The sequence below is a fragment of the Oncorhynchus mykiss genome, chromosome 3, assembly GCF_013265735.2.
Source record: "Oncorhynchus mykiss isolate Arlee chromosome 3, USDA_OmykA_1.1, whole genome shotgun sequence".
In the NCBI taxonomy this organism is placed as follows: domain Eukaryota; kingdom Metazoa; phylum Chordata; class Actinopteri; order Salmoniformes; family Salmonidae; genus Oncorhynchus; species Oncorhynchus mykiss.
The window spans coordinates 59,499,882-59,522,209 of NC_048567.1; the positions used below are offsets into that span (position 1 = coordinate 59,499,882).

At 41.6% G+C, this 22,328-nt stretch overlaps 1 long non-coding RNA gene across 1 annotated transcript; it reads left to right on the forward strand.

Moving 5' to 3' along the window:
* The first annotated feature begins 13,563 nt into the window (after window positions 1–13,563).
* Window positions 13,564–15,180, forward strand: LOC110505376. The gene is made up of 3 exons (XR_002470749.2): window positions 13,564–13,676; window positions 13,931–14,303; window positions 14,846–15,180. It is a non-coding gene; the product is annotated as an uncharacterized LOC110505376 (long non-coding RNA).
* The last annotated feature ends 7,148 nt before the right edge of the window (window positions 15,181–22,328 follow it).

The window sequence follows — 22,328 nt, forward strand, 5'->3', positions numbered from 1 at the left end:
CTGATTTAACAGCCTCAGAAATTGGAGCCCAAATAAATGTTTCACAGAGTTCAAGTCACAGACACATCTCAACATCAACTCTTCAGAGGACTCTGCGTGAATCAGGCCTTCATGGTCGAATTGATGCAAAGAAACAACCACTAAATGACACCAGTAAGAAGAAGGAACACGAGTAAGTGACATTAGACCGGTGGAAAACTGTCCTTTGTTTTGATGATTCCAAATTTGAGATTTTTGGTTCAAACCGCCGTGTCTTTGTGAGATGCAGAGTATGTGAACGGATGATCTTTGCATGTGTAGTTCCCACTGTGAAGCATGGAGGAGGAGGTGTGATGGTGTGGGGAGTCTTTGCTGGTGACACTGTCTGTGATTTATTTAGAATTCAAAGCACACTTAACCAGCATGGCTACCAAAGCATTCTTCAGCGATACGCCATCCCATCTGGTTTGTGCTCATTGGGACTATGATTTGTTTTTCAACAGGACAATGACCCAACACACCTCCAGGCTGTCTAAGGTCTATTTGACCAAGAAAGAGAGTGATAGAGTGCTGCATCAAATGAGCTGGTCTCCACAATCACCCGTTTTCAACACAATTGAGATGGTTTGGGATGAGTTGGACCACAGAGTGAAGGCAAAAGCAGCCAACAACTGCTCAGCATATGTGGAAATTCCTTCAAGACTGTTGGAAAAGGATTCCAGGTGAAGCTGGTTGAGAAAATTCCAAGAGTGCAAAGCTGTCATCAAAGCAAAGGGTGGCTAATTTGAAGAATCTAACATCTAAAATATGATTTGTTTTACACATTTTTGGTTCCTACACGATTCCCTGTGTTATTTCATAGTTTTGATGTCTTCACTATTATTCTACAATGTAGAAAATAGTAAAAGTAAAGAAAAACCCTTGAATGAGTAGGTGTGTCCAAACTTTTGACAGGTACTGTAGGCTGTAATATGGCTTTCTGGAGGAGAGGGGACTTGGCTTCCCTGGTGATTTTACCCAAGCACCGCTAAATCACATCAGTTGGCAGGCGAAAACCTGAGAAAAATCCATTCAGGAAGTAGGAATGTTTTGTTGGTTTGTAGTTTTCTATTCAATGCCATTACAGTATCCATTGACTTAGGACTCAAATTGCAGTTCCTATGCCTTCCACTAGATGTCAACGGTCTTTAGAAATTGTTTCAGGCTTGTATTCTGAAAAATGAGGGAGTAAGAGCAGTCTGAATGAGTGGACCCTGACGTGTCACAGAGTTTTTTCATGCGCGCGAACGAGAGAATGCCTTTCTTGTTTACCTTTTATATTGACAATGTTGTTGTCCGGTTGAAATATTATCTATTTTTTAGGCTAAAAACAACCTAAGGATTGAACATAAACATCGTTTGACATGTTTCTATGAACTTTACGGATACAATTTGGATTTTTTTTTTGTCTGCCTGTTGTGACAGCGTTTGAGCCTGTGGATTACTGAAGAAAACGCGCAAACAAAACGGAGGTTTTCGGATATAAAGACAAACTTTATCGAACAAAACTCTTCTGAGTTCAAACATATGAAGATCATCATAGGTAAGTGATTCATTTTATCTCTATTTCTGACTTGTGTAACTCTTCTACTTTGCTAGTTACCATTTTGTAATGATTTGTCTGCTGGGCTAAGTTCTCAAATAATTGTAAGGTATGCTTTCGCCGTAAAGAATTTTTAAAATCTGACACCGTGGTTGGATTCACAAGAAGTTAATCTTTAAACCTATGTAAAATAGTTATTTTCAGAATTTTTATAATGAGTATTTGAATTTGGCGCTCTGCAATCTCACTGGATGTTGGCCAGGTGGGACGCTAGCATCCCACATACCCTAGAGAGGTTTTAAATATGGCTCTATACTCCAGCATTTTGGATTTAAGATCAAATGTTTCAAATGAGGCAACAATACAGGATATTTTAGGATATTTTCATATAAAGTGCATTTGGAAAGTATTGAGACCCCTTGACCTTTTCCACATTATGTTATGTTACAGGCTTATTTTTTTCCCCTCATCAATCTACACACAATACTCCATAATGACGGAACAAAAACTGTTGTTCGATCGGTTTCAAGTCCCGGCTCTGGCTGGGACACTCAAGGACATTCAGAGACTCGTCCCGTAGCCACTCCTGCGTTGTCTTGGCTGTGTGCTTAAGGTTGTTGTCTTGTTGGAAGGTGAAACTTTGCCTCAGTCTGAGGTCCTGATTGCTCTGGAGCAGATTTTCATCAAGGACCTCTCTGTACTTTGCTCCGTTCATCTTTCCCTCGATCCTGACTAGTCTCCCAGTCCCTACCGCTGAAAAACATTGCCACATCATGATGCTGCTACCAACATGCTTCACCGTAGGGATTTTGCCAGGTTTCTTTTAGACGTGACGCTTGGCATTCAGGCCAAAGACTTCAATCTTGGTTTCATCAGACCAGAGAATCTTGTTTTTAAGTCCTTTAAGTGCCTTTTGTTAAACTCCAAGTGGGCTTTCATGTGCCTTTTACTGAGGAATGGCTGCCGTCTGGCCACTCTACCATATAGGCCTGATTGGTGGAGTGCTGCAGAGACGGTTGTCCTTCTGATAGGTTCTCCCATCTCCACAGAGAAACCCTAGAGCTTTGTTAGAGTGACCAGCGGGTTCTTGGTCACCTCCCTGACTAAGGCCCTTCTCCCCCGATTGCTCAGTCTGGCCGGGAGGCCAGCACTAGGAAGAATCTTGGTGGTTCCAAACTTCTTCCATTCAAGAAAGATGGAGGCCATTGTGTTCTTGGGGACCTTCACTGCTGCAGAAATGTTTTGGTGTCTGTGCCTCGACATAATCCTGTCTCTGAGCTCTACGGACAATTCCTTCAACCTCTGCTTTCTTTTTGCTCTGAAATGCACTGTCAACTGTGGGATCTTAAATAGACAGGTGCATGCTTTTCCAAATCATGTCCAATATATTGAATTTACCACAGGTCGGCTCCAATCAAGTTGTAGTAACATCTCAATGATGATCAATGGAAACAGGATGCACCTGAGCTTAATTTCAAGTCTCATAGCAAACGGTCTGAATACTTATGTAATTCAAGTGTTTCTGGGATACGTTTTTATACATTTGCAAACATTTAGAAAAACCTGTTTTTACTTTGTCATTATTGGGTATTGTGTGTAGATTACAGATTATTATTATTTTATATGCATTTCAGAATAAGGCTGTAAAGTAACAAAATGTGGAAAAAGTCAAAGGTCTGAATACTTTCCAAATGTACTGTATATCTGTTTTACAGTTTAGAAATGAATGCACTTAATTTATCTACTCCCCTCATTTGAAGAAGTCATAAGTATTTGGACAAATTCACTTATATTATATTAATTCTTGGCGCACCGATCCCTTTAGCGGGATCATTTTCGTCAACATCCGCTGAATTGCAGAGAGCCAAATTCAAATTAAATTACTAAAAATATTACATTTTCATGAAATCACAAGTGCAATATACAAAAACACAGTTTAGCTTGTTGTTAATCCACCTGGCGTGTCAGATTTCAAAAAAGCTTTACAGCGAAAGCTATCCAAGCGTTTATGTTAGGACAGCTCTCTCAGCAGACAAAACATTCCAAACAGCAAGCAGCAAAGTAGATTGGTCACGAAAGTCAGAAAAGCAATAAAATGAATTGCTTACCTTTGATGTTCTTCGGATGTTGGCACTCACGAGACTCCCAGTTACACAATAAATGTTCATTTTGTTCCATGAAGATTATTTTTATATCCAAAAAACTCAATTTGGTTGCCGCGTTTTGTTCAATAATCCACAGGCTCATGCAGGTCACGACGGGGAGACAAAAATTCCAAATAGTATCCGTAAAAACTTGTCAAAAGTTTTTTTTAATCAATCCTCAGGTTGTTTTTACAATAAAAAATAAATCATATTTCAACCGGACGGTAGCTTTTTCAATAGGAGAGAGAGAGAAAAGGTCTGCTCCAAGCTGTTGCGCATGCAAAAATCTAAGGACACCCAGCTATCCACTGACGCGATGTGATCATTTTCACTCATTTTTCAGAATAAAACCCTGAAACAATGTCTAAAGACTGTTCACACCATGTGGAAGCCATAGGGAAAGGAAATAGGTTGATATCCCTTTAAATGGAGGGAAGGCATGCAATGCAAGAGGGGTTTCAGAAAAACAGCACTTCCTGGTTGGATTTTCCTCAGGTTTTCGCCTGCAATATCAGTTCTGTTATACTCACAGACAATATTTTGACAGTTTTGGAAACTTTTGAGTATTTTCTGTCCTAATCTGCCAATTATATGCATATTCTGGCTTCTGGGCCTGAGAAATAGGCAGTTTCATTTGGGTACATTTTTCATCCAAACATCAAAATACTGCCCCCTTGTCCCAAGATGTTAACACCTTCCACCCCCAAGCCATAAGACTCCTGAACAGCTAATCAAAGAGCTACCCAGACCCCTCTTTTACGTAATGCTACTCTCTGTTTATTATCTAGGCATTGACACTTTAACTCTACCTATATATATATTACCCCAAATGCTTCGACCAACCGGTACCCGCGCACATTGACTCTGTACCGGTACCCCCTGTACATAGCCTCGCTATGGTTATTTTACTGCTGCTGTTTAATTATTTGTTACTTGTATTTTCTATTTTTTACTTATGTATGTTTTACTTAAGAAGCCTTTAGGACCTAGACATGGTGCTCTGGTACCAGAGAGAACAGTCTTTGACTAGGGTGGCTGGAGCCTTTGGGCCTTCCTCTGACACCGCCTCGTATAGAGGTCCTGGATGGCAGGTAGCTTGGCCCCAGTGATGTACCGGGCCATACGCACTACCCACTGTAGTGCCTTGCGGTCGGAGGCCGAGCAATTGCCAAACCAGGTAGTGATGCAACCCGTCAGGATGCTCTCGATGGTGCAGCTGTAGAACCTTTTGAGGATCTGAGGACCCATGCCAACTATTTTCAGTCTCTTGGGGGGGAATAGACTTTGTCGTGCCCTCATCACGACTGTCTTGGTGTGTTTGGACCATGATCGTTTGTTGGTTATGTGGACACCAAGAAATTTGAAGCTCTCAACCTGCTCCACTACAGCCCCGTTGATGAGGATGGGGGGAGTGCTTGGTTCTCCTTTTCCTGTAGTCCATGATCATCTCCTTTGGTTTAATCAGGTTGAGGGAGAGGTTGTTGTCCTGGCACCACACGGACAGATCTCTGACCTCCTCCCTGTAGGCTGTTTCATCGTTGTCGGTGATCAGGCCTACCACTGTTGTATCCTCTGCAAACTTGATGATGGTGTTGGGGTCTTGCTTGGCCGTGCAGTCATGAGTGAAGAGGGAGTACTGGAGGGGACTGTGGGGCCCCTGTGTTGAGGATCAGCGTGGCAGATGTGTTGTTACCTAGCCTTACCACCTGGGAGACGGCTCGTCAGGAAGTCCCGGATCCAGTTGCAGAGGGAAGTGTTTAGTCCCAGGGTCCTTAGTTTAGTGATGAGCTTTGAGGGCACTATGGTGTTGAATGCTGAGCTGTAGTCAATGAATAGCATTCTCACATAGGTGTTCCTTTTGTCCAGGTGGGAAAGGGCAGTGTTGAGTGCAATAGAGATTGCATCATCTGTGGATCTCTTGGGGCGGTATGCAAATTGGAGTGGTTCTAGGTTTTCTGGGATAATGATGTTGATGTGAGCCATGACCAGCCTTTCAAAGCACTTTATGACTACAGATGTGAGTGCTACGGGTCAATAGCCATTTAGGCAGGTTACCTTAGTGTTCTTAGGCACAGGGACTTGAAATATGTTTGAAATATGTTTGTATTACAGACTCAGTCAGGGAGAGGTTGAAAATATCAGTGATGACACTTGCCAGTTGATCAGCGCATGCTCGGAGTACACGTCCTGGCAATCCATCGGCCCTGCGGCCTTGTGAATGCTGACCTGTTTAAAGGTCTTTCTCACATCGGCTATGGCTAAGCGTGATCACACAAACAAAAAAGAACAGCGGGAGCAGTGTGGAACTGCACAGCAAAGTAGATGAGCTCACAGGTATGTCCATCAAATAATGTAGAATGTTTATACAATACTGTAAAGTCAAAGTCTTAAGTGAGTCTTGAGCGAGTCAACCTTAGAAAACCATTGGGCAAAACCAACACCTCAGTTCAGAGAATCTGTGTCCCAAATGGCACCCTATTCCATAAGTGCTGTGGTCAAAAGCAGTGCACTATTGGCATATTAACAAATAAGGACTTACCCTAGTGTTTTACCCAAAAGGCTCAGACCTTTGTGTTTCCAGTTTTTACCTTCCGTGGCCTGGCCCCTGCCCTGACTTGGAGCCAACGCCCTGGCCACTGGCTCTTTTCACCTAGCATTTACATAACAATGGCTAACTGTGAACATGGGTTAACACTTTCCTCAGTTAACACCTTCTCACAAGGAAGTGTCTTGATGATGCAGAGGATGTTGATTCTGCTCTCCACAAGTCTTCAGTATCAGCTCCAGCTATATGGACACACAGTTTCACAAAAATAACACTAGAGCCACATTAGGATAATCACTGGCGAAACACTGGTGCTATAATGCGGGGGAAAAACATATTAGGAGCCATTTGGAAGCCAGACAAATACTGTATATCCAACAGTATGTTCTTAACTAAGTTAATATTCATCTGTCCAGGACCTTCTCCAATTAAAACATAATGCCATGTAATGGTGCCGGTCAAATTAGCTAGAGGCGTATTGTCATTGATTACTAGACATTCATTTTATATATAATTGATGCAACAACTATTCCTCTCTAGCTTTTCACCTACCCCAGTTCTGGTTTGTTTGAAGTTGTATCCCAATGTGTGGAAACATGATAGCAAGGGCTTGTTGTGAGCAAACACTTGTTCACTCATGAGGAAATACAAAATAAAACACTTGCAAACACTTTGGTCGTAGTTCAAGTTTTATTGTCACATGCACAAGTACAGTGAAATGCTTAGCTTGCCAGCTCTACTCAACAGTGCAGTAATAAATATCAACATTGTAAAATATATAATAAGAATCTGTGCATGAATCTCTCTCTCTCTCTCTCAAAGGGGCTGTATTGGCATGGGAAACAGGTGTTTACATTGCCATAGGAAATTAAATAAATAATAAACAAAAGTGAGAAGACTCAAAACATCAACAAAAACTATCCGAATTTAACAAGTAAATATTGCGTGTTATATTAGTGATATGTTATCAACTATATACAGCGTTTTAGCAATGAGCAAAAAGTTGTAGTCTCTATCTGTCAGAATGCAGCGTGGGAAGGCCATGTGCACCACTAACACACTCTAATTGATTATCAGTCAAACCAGCAACAACCAGATGTTCAGAATCCAGGCCATATCATTAGCCTAATAGCAAGCATTAGCATGAAGAATGTCAACCTACCTTTAATTGATGTGATGAGCACAACACTATAAATCCCAGCTGATGTCTTGATTTGGGAGGCCAATACAGTGACAAGCAACAACTGTTGTACAGTGCAGCAGAAAGAAGAGCAGGTCAATAAGGAATAAATAAATGTGTGTTTATTCCTTATTGACCGGCTCTTCTTTCTGCTGCACTGTACAACAGTTCTTTTACAATTTACACTTTTAAATGTGCCTTTAGAAGCCATGCAATTCAATAATTTAAAACAAAAGCAATTTAGGTCAAACAAGTTTATATTAACAAAGAAAACAGAGGGACTAACAGTACAGATAGATATAAATAAAAACAGTAACATAGAGATACAGAATAAGTTAGAGGAAAAACAAAAATAACTTATTCAAGAAAGATCAAGTGTAATATATTATAAAAATAAAGCGAACTGGATGCAATATTGGGGAAATACACCAAATAATGTTTTAAAATTTAACATAGAAATGCTATCAAAAATCATTTACTGAAACTTGTCACTAATGACCGAGTCATCCAAGATTCGCCCCCAAAAACTTGAAAGATGAAGCTAAGTACTTTAAGCGTATGTTTTATTTTCAGTTTCCTCCATCTCTACTAACCAAAGTTAATAATGTAAAATGATTAACAGCTGCACAAAAATATTCATGTGAAGGCCAAATTACAGAGGAGGAACTTCTTGATTCAATTAAAGCCTTTAAGTCCTCCAGGGCTGGATGGCATACCAGTTGGGGTATATCAATTTTTTTTTGATGTACTCAGAGCGCCGTTATTGGCATGTTTTAACCACTTCTATATAAACATGTAGATTATCAGATACTTAACAAGAAGGTCTGATTAAACTATTACTGAAATAGGACGCAGGTGGTAAAATAAATTGGACACCCCTTTCACTTCAGTGTTGTGATGCAAAAATGAGGTATTATTCATCCTAATCAGACAGGTTTTTTACATGGATGATACATTGGAGATAGAACACTGGGAACAATCTAGAAAAACAGGCATGGTAATCATAGCTGACTGTGAAAAAGTATGACTGGAATTTATATATAAATGCCTGGAATATTTCAATTTTGGAGAATCTCTTATACAATGGGTTAAAGTGTAGAGTAACCGTAGGTGTAAAATTGTCAAAAAGATCTACTTCTCAGCAAGTATTAAACTGTCAAGAGGCATTAAAGAGGGTTCCACACGTCGTTACATCTACAGTGCCTTGCGAAAGTATTCGGCCCCCTTGAACTTAGTGACCTTCTGCCACATTTCAGGCTTCAAACATAAAGATATAAAACTGTATTTTTTTGTGAAGAATCAACAACAAGTGGGACACAATCATGAAGTGGAATGACATTTATTGGATATTTCAAACCTTTTTAACAAATCAAAAACTGAAAAATTGGGCGTGCAAAATTATTCAGCCCCTTTACTTTCAGTGCAGCAAACTCTCTCCAGAAGTTCAGTGAGGATCTCTGAATGATCCAATGTTGACCTAAATGACTAATGATGATAAATACAATCCACCTGTGTGTAATCAAGTCTCCGTATAAATGCACCTGCCCTGTGATAGTCTCAGAGGTCCGTTAAAAGCGCAGAGAGCATCATGAAGAACAAGGAACACACCAGGCAGGTCCAAGATACTGTTGTGAAGAAGTTTAAAGCCGGATTTGGATACAAAAATATTTCCCAAGCTTTAAACATCCCAAGGAGCACTGTGCAAGCGATAATATTGAAATGGAAGGAGTATCAGACCACTGCAAATCTACCAAGACCTGGCCGTCCCTCTAAACTTTCAGCTCATACAAGGAGAAGACTGATCAGAGATGCAGCCAAGAGGCCCATGATCACTCTGGATGAACTGCAGAGATCTACTGCTGAGGTGGGAGACTCTGTCCATAGGACAACAATCAGTCGTATATTGCACAAATCTGGCCTTTATGGAAGAGTGGCAAGAAGAAAGCCATTTCTTAAAGATATTCATAAAAAGTGTTGTTTAAAATTTGCCACAAGCCACCTGGGAGACACACCAAACATGTGGAAGAAGGTGCTCTGGTCAGATTAAACCAAAATTGAACTTTTTGGCAACAATGCAAAACGTTATGTTTGGCGTAAAAGCAACACAGCTGAACACACCATCCCCACTGTCAAACATGGTGGTGGCAGCATCATGGTTTGGGCCTGCTTTTCTTCAGCAGGGACAGGGAAGATGGTTAAAATTGATGGGAAGATGGATGGAGCCAAATACAGGACCATTCTGGAAGAAAACCTGATGGAGTCTGCAAAAGACCTGAGACTGGGACGGAGATTTGTATTCCAACAAGACAATGATCCAAAACATAAAGCAAAATATACAACGGAATGGTTCAAAAATAAACATATCCAGGTGTTCGAATGGCCAAGTCAAAGTCCAGACCTGAATCCAATCGAATCTGTGGAAAGAACTGAAAACTGCTGTTCACAAATGCTCTCCATCCAACCTCACTGAGCTCGAGCTGTTTTGCAAGGAGGAATGGGAAAAAAAATTCAGTCTCTCGATGTGCAAAACTGATAGAGACATACCCCAAGCGACTTACAGCTGTAATCGCAGGAAAAGGTGGCGCTACAAAGTATTAACTTAAGGGGGCTGAATAATTTTGCACGCCCAATTTTTCAGTTTTTGATTTGTTAAAAAAGTTTGAAATATCCAATAAATGTCGTTCCACTTCATGATTGTGTCCCACTTGTTGTTGATTCTTCACAAAAAAATACAGTTTTATATCTTTATGTTTGAAGCCTGAAATGTGGCAAAAGGTCGCAAAGTTCAAGGGGGCCGAATACTTTCGCATGGCACTGTATTTATTATGACCATCGAAATGTTAGCTATTCAAATCTGATCCAACAATACTATCAAGGGGCTAGAAATTCAGGGCTTAAAAATAAAGGTGTCATTGCACGACGATGATTCATGTTTTCTTTTAAATCCACAATTTGGATCTAGTGTGCATATTTTATTACTTATTGGATCACTAATAAATCTAACTTTTACATTACTGTGTAGTTTACCATTAAAATTGTCTGACGATGCCTGATTTCCTTCTGTCTTCATATCCCAAAAGAAAGAAATGCTCACTACAATATATTTTAAAAGAAAGTTAGCTAAAATAGATAAGCTCTTGCTACTATGGAAAGAAAAACTCCCTGTCTATTTGTGGAAAAACCACCTTGATTAACTCTTTAGTCATATCCCAGTTTACCCAGTTTGCTTATGCCCTTGCCTACACCTAACGACTTGTTTTTTAAAATTAAATGAGCGAAATATATTCAATTTTATTTGGAATGATAAGCCAGACAAAATTACAATGCACTTTTTATAAAATTTGTATGAATTCGGAAGGCAGAAATGATTAAATATTAAAGCGTTAGACTGCTCACTAAAGGCTTCAGTTAAAAAAAAAAAGCTATACTTAAATCCAAACTGGTTCTCTAGCAGATTAGTAAGAATGGCTCACCCCGTGTTCGAGAATGGCATTTTTCCCTTTACTAAGAACCTCTCACATTCAATTATTTGAAAAATAAATAATCTCCAAAATATCACTATTTTTAAAGCAAGCCATAGATATAATAAATAGGACAGGTAGAGTTATGTCACATGTGCAGCTAACAAAAATATATGGAAATATCTACTAGTGGAAGGGGGAGAAACTAAGGAACTTGGAACTTGTCTGGCATTAAAGACGAAAATTAGTTACAGAAAATTCTGATAAATAAAAATGCATACCAGTTTAATTTCAGGACCAAAAACTTGAAGTAGACAATTACCTAGGGAAACAGATCAATAATGTTACATTGCCATACAGACTAATAAAAACTCACATCGCACTGAAAAAATGTCTGAATATCAAGCTTCAATCGTTTGGCTGATGGTGTTATGATTTGATTCAGGTCTAGTGTGATTGAGGCACAAATAATAGCTAATGCTAACCAACTTTTGGCCAGCTCTCTCTCTCTTTCTAACAATACATCAACTGGCAAAAGCTAGCCAAGTTAATTTACTTCTGTTGAAATGGGAGAAAACAATGGCTTCAAAACATTTCCATACAAACAACTGCTAGATAGCAATAACAGCCACCTCATATCGCTATCTGACAGATGGCTAGAGGCTAGAGCTGACCTGGCTGAGGTAGCTACTAACTAGCGCAGTTAATTAATTCACCTCAGTCGAGATGGGATGAAACATTAGCTAAAGTTACATGTCAGTTACAATACTAGCTCAGCACTGCGCATAAACACTAGTTTAAAAAAAAAATCTGTTAAGTTAAACAGCAGTTATCTTGCCAGCTACATCAGTCAACTAAAGAGTAGCCAGTTTCTGCTCTGCTTGCTTTTACGACTCTGTGAAAGAGTGTAACACACAAACACTGAACTATGCTTAACGTGCTGGTCCAGCCAGCCTTCCAGAAGCGTTGTCTTCACACAGCTTGTCAGCCGCTCTGTGGTGTCCGGGGTCCTAAATCAAGCCAGCTGAACACTCCAAACAGCCTACAGGACTGCTCAGATGGTCCTAAAGCACACTGTTGACACTCTTTGTATCACATTGCAATGATAAAACTGGGGAGAACAAAAACATGAGCCCCGTCCCCGTCCCCAGTGAAAGTTGTGCCCCTAGTAGAAACTACGAGAATAGAAATGTTCATAACTTTTGTGAAACATCACAGCACAGTTGAAAAATATATGACAAATAGAAATTAAAACTGCATGGTGTTCGGAGATAGATGGGAGGGGTTGAGGGTAGCTGAAGGATGGGACTAAAAACAAACAAAAGATAACTAATGTAAATATAATGTGTCCGTAAAATATATGTAATATGTATAAGCTGGAAGTAGAAGCTTACTCCATTTAGGGGAGGGGTGGGTTAATTGATGTATTATATTGGGAATTTTCCAGTACATGTGTGCACATTATACATCTTACAGTAGTAAGCAGAATAAGTGCACTCTATGTGTGTCTAGGTCATTAGGCACCATTAGACATGCACCTGCCTTGTGAGTGTGCATGTCTGTTTATTTTTGTACCATTGCTATGGCCTAATGTTTACCATTGCTATGGTTACGCCACCAATAGAATCTATGCCCTAATGTGAAACCGAGCTAAAATTAGTGCAAGGCAAAAAGATAATGGTGGCTAAATGCCAGAGGGGATGAATCATTAAAATAAAGAGGAGTTACTATGTGTGTGATGTAAGGATGAAAACTGTATAAAAAGTGTGTGCCAAGGCTGGAAAGGGAGTTGCTTCATGAACCAACTCGGCTTGAGTTACTTTGTAAGTCTATTTGTAAGTCTATTTGAACTCACAGGCTCCGGTATTTGGGAAATATAGTTTAAGTGAATATTTCAGCGACAATTCCAGCACATATGAATACACCCAGATCTAATTTCTCTTCCTGGACAGTGCCACTTTACAAATATGGACGTAACCTCCAAGCTCCATGTAACAAATGACAGTGTGTTAGTGACATATGGTGGAGATAACATCCAGTCATTAATTAATGTGATGATCAAATCAAATCAAATTGTATTGGTCACATACACATATTTAGCAGATGTTATTGCCTGGTGTAGCGAAACGCTTGGGTTCCTAACCAACAGTGAAGTAGTATCTAACAATTCACAACAACACACACAAATCTAAAAAATAATGGAATTAAGAAATATACAAATATTAGGACGAGCAATGTCGGAGTGGCATTGACTAAAATAGAGTAGAATAGAATACAGTATATAGATGTGAAATGAGTAAAGCAGTATGTAAACATTATTCAAGTGACTAGTGTTCCGATATTAAAGTGACCAATGATTCCATGTCTATTTATATAGGACAGCAGCCTCTAAGGGGCAGGGTTGAGTAACCGGGTGGTAGCCAGGTAGTGCTGACTATTTAACAGCCTAATTTCCTTGAGAAGCTGTTTTTCAGTCTTTCAGTCCCAGCTTTGATGCACCTGTCCTGACCCCGCCTTCTGGATGGTAGCGGGGTGAACAGGTAATGGCTTGTGTGGTTGATGTCTTTGATAACCTATTTGGCCTTCCTTTGACAGGTGTCCTGGAGGGTAGGCAGTGTGCCCCCGGTGATGCGTTGGGCAGACCGCACCACCCTCTGGAGAGCCCTGCATTTGCGCCAGTGCAGTTGCCATACCATGCGGTGATACAGCCCGACAGGATTTGTCATGGTTCCACCTGTCACCAGACGACGGCAAAGACCGTCCTAGAGACACTAACGACGCTCAGGTGTGTCCAATTTACTCGTTATGGTTTCCCTGTTTTAAGAGGTGTGTTTTCTGTTGTCCTTTGCAGAAGCTTGAATGTTTACAGTGTTAGTTCGTTTCCTGAGTGAGTTTTTGAGACTTAGTGATGGTTCTTTTATCAACTGTAATGGGATTGTGCAGCTACCCTTTCTCAGTAAGGTATTATGTTTATCCTTAACCACTGATTCCTAGTCTGGTCTCTTCTCTGCACCTGGGTCCAACCTTACCATGCCACAGCAAGCTTCTGCCTAAACATGGACCAAGCAGTTATCACCCAGATCAAGAATCTTCTAAGGAGCACTGCTGGGGCGGCAGCAAGAACAACTCTCCCAAATATCAAAGACCCTCCGGGCACTTACCAACTCCCTCCAACCACAGTCCAACCCAGGTGGAGCCAATGTCCAAGTCTCATCGCCCAGTGCTACAGGCGTCTCCGTAGTTCCTCCAGGGAGCCTGCAGTGGGAACCTAAGATCCCAGCCCCCGAGAGGTATGACGGCCAACCGGGAGGATGCAAGGGGTTCCTCGCTCAGTGTTCTCTGGTGTTCGACCTACAGTCCTCCTCGTTCCACACAGATCGGGCCATGATCTCCTACATCTCTCTACTCTCGGGTAAGGCCCTGGCGTGGGCAACGGCGGTGTGGGAACAGCAACCACCATCCTGCAGCTCCATATTAGCCTGCATTATTAGCCTATAAATTAGCCTCCAGCAGGTATATTGCACATATTGCAAGCCAACACTATCTTTTGCCGCCTTTCCTTCCAGTTCTCTGCTGTCAATGACTGGAAGGAATTGCAAAAAAATCTGGAGTTTTATATCTCCCTCTCTAACTTTAACACACAGAGGCAGCAGGAAATCAAGAGTGTTTTGCACACACTTGTCTAAAAATGTCTCAGTTATTTGCAGCTGTCTGTAGTGAAAAAGGAGATTGCACTATTGTGGTTTTCATCCCTTTCTCCTTTTCTCAATTAAGATCACAGTGGGTCATGTTTAATAGGGTTGCTTTGAAGGTAATTGTGAAGCCTTTCTAACGTTGTTACTGGGGGAATAGTTCAGCAGTGTGAATATTGTGGTTGGTAAGAACGAATAATAACACAGGTATTCAAATTCACAGCTTGATTCTAGTAATTACATAGGCCTATGTATGTTACAGTACTGCCTAAATCTCTTCTCATCTGGTCTGGGCTGAATTACAATCCTTTGTGGACCTGCCTTTACTGATGAAGGCCATCACTTCTTGCCTCTCCTCATGGTCTGTTTCCTGCCCTCATCAGCATGGTCTGTTTCCAGTCCTCATCAACATTAGCAAAGTATCTGGCATCTGCCCAGATGTCTGCCTTCATGAACTTTTTAAAAGGCTTTACGCAGGCACATATTTACTGTAACGTTGACATGGAGCTAAGCTACGTTACAGTACTCTAGTACAATAAAATTGTGCAATGTTTTATTTAGTATCCAGTTATTTTGCTGAGTGCAAGTTGGTGCCGACAGACATTACAGCTCTGCTTCTAGCTCCTAAGCAACTTTGCAGTATTTTGTTTTTTTTGTGTGTTATTTGGTCCATTATTAGCCCAGAACGTTTTTTGGGTCATTACATACGGCGGTGGTAACTCACCAGCATTACTACCAGAAATACGACTTTCCCGAATTAGATTCTTTGTTCGTGCCCCCCCCCCCCCCCCCCCCAGGGCAATTTAACTTATCCCAGAGGCTACTCCAAAACTCCACCGGCAGAGAAGAGGTAGTTGGAGTGGACTTCTAGTCCGACTCAGAAGACGTGCACACCATCCACCGCTTCAGAGTATATTACTCGCTAATATTCATTCTCTGGACAATAAAGTAGACGAGCTCAGGGCGAGGATCTCCTTCCAGAGAGACATATTCTGTTTCACGGAATCATGGCTCTCTCAGGATATACTGTCCCCGTCCATACAGCCAGCTGGGTTCTCAGTACATTGCACAGACAGGAATAAAGAACTCTCCGGGAAGAAGAAATGTGGTGGTGAATGTTTCATGATTAACTGCTCATGGTGTGATTATGAAAACGTACAGAAACTATCACCCATTAGCACTCACTTCTGTCCTCATGAAGTCATTTGAGATGCTATAGATCTTCTTCGGGCAAGGGCCCTTTTTCTCAATTTCCGCATGACTGACATGCACAAAGGAAACTGACTGTTGCTCAGGCTCTAAAGCCAGGATATGCATATAATTGGTACCATTGGAAAGAAGACACTTTGACGTTTGTAGAAATGTTAAAATAATGTAGGAGACTATAACACAATAGATATGGTAGGAGAATAATCAACCGGAAATAGTTTTATTTTTGAGAGCCCTTGCTCTTACAATGAAAAGTATAGGGAAATAATTACATCTAGCTCCCAGTATGCAATTCATATGGCTTCCACAGGGTGTCAGCATTCTATGTTGAAGGTTTCAGGCTTATTTCTTCCAAAACTAGTAAGAATAATGAGTTTTAGTACTGGGACACACTATTGGAAATGTGTGTATGCGCGTGCGATGAAGACAAGACGCACCTGCTAATATCGTTTTCCTATTGAACATATTTCTTTCCGTATGAAATATAGCTTGATTACATTTTAGAGTATCTGAGAAACTTGGGATACATGGAACTCACACTTCTCTATCTTGACATACAGTTGGCTTTGCAGGAGGTGTCTCAGGACTTGGTGGACATGCAGTATATGTTCCAGAAGGGTTTTGGAGAAAATCAGGATGTTGTCGAGGTAACAAAGACGAACCAATTCAACATATCCCTAATTGTCATTGACCAATGCTTGAAAGACTGTCGGTGAGCTTGATAATCCAAATGGCATGACTAAATACTCATAGTGACTCCTAAGGGTGTTAAAGGCAGTTTTCCATTCATCTTGTAAGCGTTGCGGAGGTCCAGTTTGGTGAAAAATTGGGCCCCTCGGGCCAACTACAAGATGGCTGACATCAAGGGTAGAGCATAACGATTCTTGATCGTAATCCAGTAGAGCCCTCTGTAATCGATGCAAAGACACAGGCCTCCATTCTTCTTACCCAGGAAGAAGAAGCCAGCACCAGCTGGGGATGTAGAGGGGTGACTGAAACCTGCCTCCAGCCACAGTAATTGTCCATGACTGCTGCTTCAGGAGTCGAGTGGGAGTAGAGACAGGCCCGGGGAGGAGTGGAGCCAGGTAGGAGTTCTATGGGGGGAGGGGTAGCGGCTTGCCTCATACTGAAGGCTTTCCGGAGGTTGAGGTATTCGGGAGGGAGAGCAGAGATATGTTGGTGTTCAATGGATGCAGGAGGACATGGCGAGGTTCTTGTTGTGGGTCTTAGACATTTAGTCTGTCAGTCCTTACCCCAGTCTAGCAGGTGTCCCGTGGACCAGGAGAATAGTGGGTTATGTAGCGCTAGCCAGGGGTACCCTATGATAAGGTGGTTCTCAGGAGCAGTGATCAAAAGGCAACTAAGAGTCTCTGAGTGGTTCACCCCAACCTGCAGTCGAATGGACTTGGTCTGATATTTTACCTGACCAGAGCCAATGGGGGCTTGAAAATGCAGTGGAATGGGACACTTTACGCAGGGGATTTGTAATTCTCTAGCAAAGTCCTGAACAATGAAATTATTTGTGGACCCAGAGTCCACGAGTGCTTGAATCTGGTGCTGATGGTTGTCCCAGTGGAGGGTTGTGGGTAGTAACAGACAGTGACTGAGTAGCCGGGAGGTAACTGCACAGCTCGTTATGGTCTTCCCCTGTCCTGGCGAGCCCTGGCGTTTCCAGTCAGCTCTGGGCATGTAGCATGGAGAAGTCCGAGACCTCCACAGTAGAGGCAGCAGCCTTTGCGCCTTTCACGCACCTGTGGGCTCAGACTTGTGCATCCCAGCTACATGGGATCCTCAATGTTGGGTTGGTGGGCTTGGGGTGCTGGGGTGGTGTCAAAAAGGCGCTGTCTCACACGTTCTCGGAGGCGGTTGTTGATCCCGATTGCAAGCATTATCAGGGACTCGAGGTCCTCTCCCAGTTACTGAGAGGCCATTTCATCCCTGATGGAGTCAGACAAACTCTGGTGGAAAGCGATGACCAGGGCCTCCGAATTTCAACCACTCTAGGTGGCAAGGGTGCGGAACTCAATGGCGAAGTCAGCCACTGATCTGCCCCCTTTGCGGATATTGAACAGTCGACTGGCCACTTCTCGTCCGCCTACTGGGTGGTCGAAGACTCGTCGCAAGCTCAGAAATGTTAAAAAAATATGTTTTTATTTCACCTTTACTTAACCATGTAGGCCAGTTGAGAACAAGTATCGTGAGATTTTGAGTGAAAACCTCCTTCGATCAGCAAGGGCTTTGAAGATTAAACGTGGCTGGGTCTTTCAGCATGACAATGATCCCAAATATACCGCCCGGGCAAAAGAAGGAATGGCTTCGTAAGAAGCATTTCAAGGTCCTGGAGTTTTTGCTTATTTTGACTGTCATATTTGAAGTGTACCTATGATGGAAATTCCAGGCCTCTCTCACCTTTTTAAGTGGGAGAACTTGCACAATTGGTGGCTGACTAAATACTTTTTTTGCCCCACTGTATGTACAGTGTGTGCAAATGCAGAAGAGTATGGCGGTAGGCAATAAATAGGCCATAGAGGTGAAAATATTTACAATTTAACATTAATACTGGAGTGATAGATGTGCAGATGATGATGATGTTAAAGTAGAGATACTGGGGTGCAAAAGAGCAAGAGGGTAAGTAATAATATGGGGGTGTGCTATTTACAGATTGGCTGTGTACAGGTACAGTGATCGGTAAACTGCTCAGACAGCTGATAATTAAACAATAAGAAAAGGGCTGAGTGCCTATTCATTCCAAATGATCAGAGATCTATCTTGCATCATTTCATCTTGATTCCTGCATCCATTACTTTCATGCTTTCCCAGACAGATGGCTATTGATTTGGTCTGCCTCAAAGTGTTTAACTATAGAATGAGGATCGGACACTCACATCCTCATAACAGTACTGAAGAAAGGGCAAGGGTGGACTGTAAGCTAGGTTAAGGACTGTTGCTGTCACCGTGACAGATCGATCAGAATGCAATGAGGAGACGGAGACAAGGAATCCAGGATTATGGGTATTTATTATTTAACCTGCTCTTTCCATGACATAGACTGACCAGGTGAATCCAGGGGAAAGCTATGATCCTTTATTGATGTCACTTGTTAAATCCACTTCAATCAGTGTAGATGAAGTGGAGGAGACATGTTAAATAATAATTTTAAGCCTTGAGGCAATTGAGCATGGATTGTGTATGTGTGCCATTCAGAGGGGGAATGGGCAAGACAAAATATGTAAGTGCCTTTGAACGTGGGCATGGTAGTAGGTGCCAGGAACACCGGTTTGTGTCAAGAACTGCATCACTGGTGGATTTTTCTCGCTCAACAGTTTCCTGTGTGTATCAAGAATGGTCCACCACCCAAAGGACATCCAGCCAACTTGACACAACTTTAGGGGGGCTTTAGAATTGGATGGTGATAACAAGGGTCTGGTGGTCTGGTGATAACAAGGATGTGGTGGTCTGGTGATAACAAGGGTCTGGTGGTCTGGTGATAACAAGGATGTGGTGGTCTGGTGATAACAAGGGTCTGGTGGTCTGGTGATAACAAGGATGTGGTGGTCTGGTGATAACAAGGATGTGGTGGTTTGGAAGGGAGATACAAAAAGGAAACATTAAGAAAAAATCAACATGTCATGTCAAGATGACATGACAAAGTAGTGCTAGGGGATTATTGCAGGGAACAGGTTTAACGCATAACTACAAACTAAGGAGGCTGCCAGGACTAAACGTAACCAAGGGGTGTTAGTATAGGATTGGCATGAATATATAACATAAGTTCAGGCAGCATAATATACATGATTAAGTGACAGTTCTACTACAATATAATCTCAAAGGGCACTTTCTCAAATCATGAAGGATGGAAAAGGGCCGCGCTGAGGCATCTCCAAGCATGTACCATTACTAGTGCTTAGGGAGAAGCATGCTGCATATAGACGGGTTTGTTGTTCAGAAACAAAACCACCGCTTGCACAACTATGGGGCAAAACAGATGGGGTTGGCTTAGATTGTTGACAACATTTTAACTATATTTCGTCGGCAATGTTTGTTGAAAAGGAATACATTTGCACGAGTACTTGTCTCAAATACATCATTAGTTGTTGGTTAGCTAGCTAGCAATTTTTTTGCCATATTAGCATAGACATTAGTCAAAACAAGATGTGGTATCAAGAACAAGATAAAACTATTACTTTGGAGCAGCAGGGAATCCATATTGCCTCTTATGTTCTGACAAAGACAGAATCTTTATAAAAACACCCCGTCAAGGCAGGTGCCTTCAGTTTGTACAATGTCTTTCCATCTGACAGTCAACAAATCACACAAAGCGGCCCCCACAGAGACTAAACAAACCACCATACTGAAGCTGGCAGACGCAACACTATACTGTGGACAGAAGGAGCAAAGGTTAATCACAGGGCGCTTAGGTCAGCTCTCCACAGGCTGCCACGCGTCCTTGTCTTTCAAGGGTAGAGAAGAATATTACTACTGTACCTGTCCCTATCACTATCCCTCTCACTCTATCCTCTTCATCTCCTTTCTCTCTAGGCTCCCCACTCCATGTTTTATGCATGTCCTTCTCTCTCTAGGTTTGGGGAGTGGGCTACTATGGCACCTGTCCCTTCCCAGTTGACTCTTCTCTCTCATCTTCCCTTCTTCTCTCTAGGCTCCCCACTCAGTTTGTATGTTTGTTAGTCTACCAAGAAGATGGCAATGGTTGTGTTAGCCTGTTGTGATGTTGACAGCTCACTGCTTTGTTGAGATGGCACTATTTATGACCACAGCATGGGGCCATACATTCTTTGGTTCTGTTCTGTGATGTTGGATACAACCTATTGTGTACAGAGACCAGGAATGCATTCTCTCCAGACCCTGTTGTATCATAGCAACAAAGAAACAATGATTGGGCAGAGTGAGATACAGAAGTCAAAGAAAGACCCACTCTAACACAAGATCATTTGACATGAGGTCTGTACAAACATCACGGGTAATACGCCATGTGGAGACTGGAAAGTCATTTGGCATTTCTAGCAATAAGAGTACTGTATGAAGTCATAGAGTGACTTCAACGTAATATCCTCCTGAGATGCACCATGGTTGATGATGTCAAAAGAATCAATTGTAAAATGCTGGAGTAACTCTGCCCCCTGGTGGTGACTTTAAGAACATGCATGCACTTTCTCACTTCTCGCTCTAACCATAACCCCGGGTCACACGTAACCACTTACACACCCTGTAAAATGTTGACTCATCCTCATTTAAGCTACATTGATGTATATCTGTTTATAAGGGTGTACGTGTGTGTGTATATGTGTGTGCGTGCGTGCATGTGATCCGTTTGCAGGTGCATACGTTGGTTGCTAATGACCTTGAAGAACATCCAAATCTAAAGTAATACTCTCCTCCACCTCTCTGCTATTCCCTCTATGCCCCTATCTGTCTGACATGAAGAGATGGTCCATTGTCTCTGTCAGGCAGAACCGTTCTTATCTGGCTTAATGGTCGTCAGGTGGTGTGACCCCATCTCCATGGAAACGTGTGTATTCCAAACTGAAACATTTCTTGAGGGGCTACAGAGTAGGCACTTTTCCTTTGAAGCAAAAAATATATATTTTTATTTCATTAGTATCTATCAAGAAATTTTCACTCCCCCACTTCTATTCTATTCACTATGACAGTATACATATATGGTATAACATAGACAGGTGTTCACAACCCAAGATAGCCCAACCATTGAATGTCCTACAGTACATAATGAAAAAGCTACTACCCTTTCTCCTGTGTAATTTGTCCTTGGTGTGTAATTGCTCTGCATTTAGTGTTTTTCTATTTTTTTTATTTCACCTTAATATAACCAGGTAGGCCAGTTAAGAACAGGTTCTCATTTACAACTGCGACCTGGCCAAGATAAAGCAAAGCAGGCGACAAAAAACAACAACACGGAGTTACACATGGGATAAACAAAAGTACAATCAATAACAATAGAAAAATCTATATACAGTGTGTACAAATGGAGTAAGGAGGTAAGGCAATAAATAGGCCGTAGTAGCGAAGTAATTACAATTAGCAACTTAACACTGGAGTGATAGATGTGGAAGTAGAAATACTGGTGTGCAAAAGAGCAAAAAAGTAAATAAAAACAAAATAGGGATGAGGTAGGTAGTTGGATGGGCTATCTACAGATGGGCTATGTACAGCTGCAGTGATCGGTAAGCTGCTCAGATGTTGGTGTTGGCTTTGGGGATGACCAATGAGATGGTGGGGAGAACAAGGATTTGATACACTGCCGATTTTGCAGGTTTTCCTACTTACAAAGAATGTAGAGGTCTGTAATTTTTATCATAGGTACACTTCAACTGTGAGAGACGGAATCTAAAACAAAAATTCAGAAAATCACATTGTAAGATTTTTAAGTAATTAATTAGCATTTTATTGCATGTCATAAGTATTTGATTACCTACCAACCAGTAAGAATTCCGGCTCTCACAGACCTGATAGTTTTTCTTTAAGAAGCCCTGCGGTTCTCCACTCATTACCTGTATTAA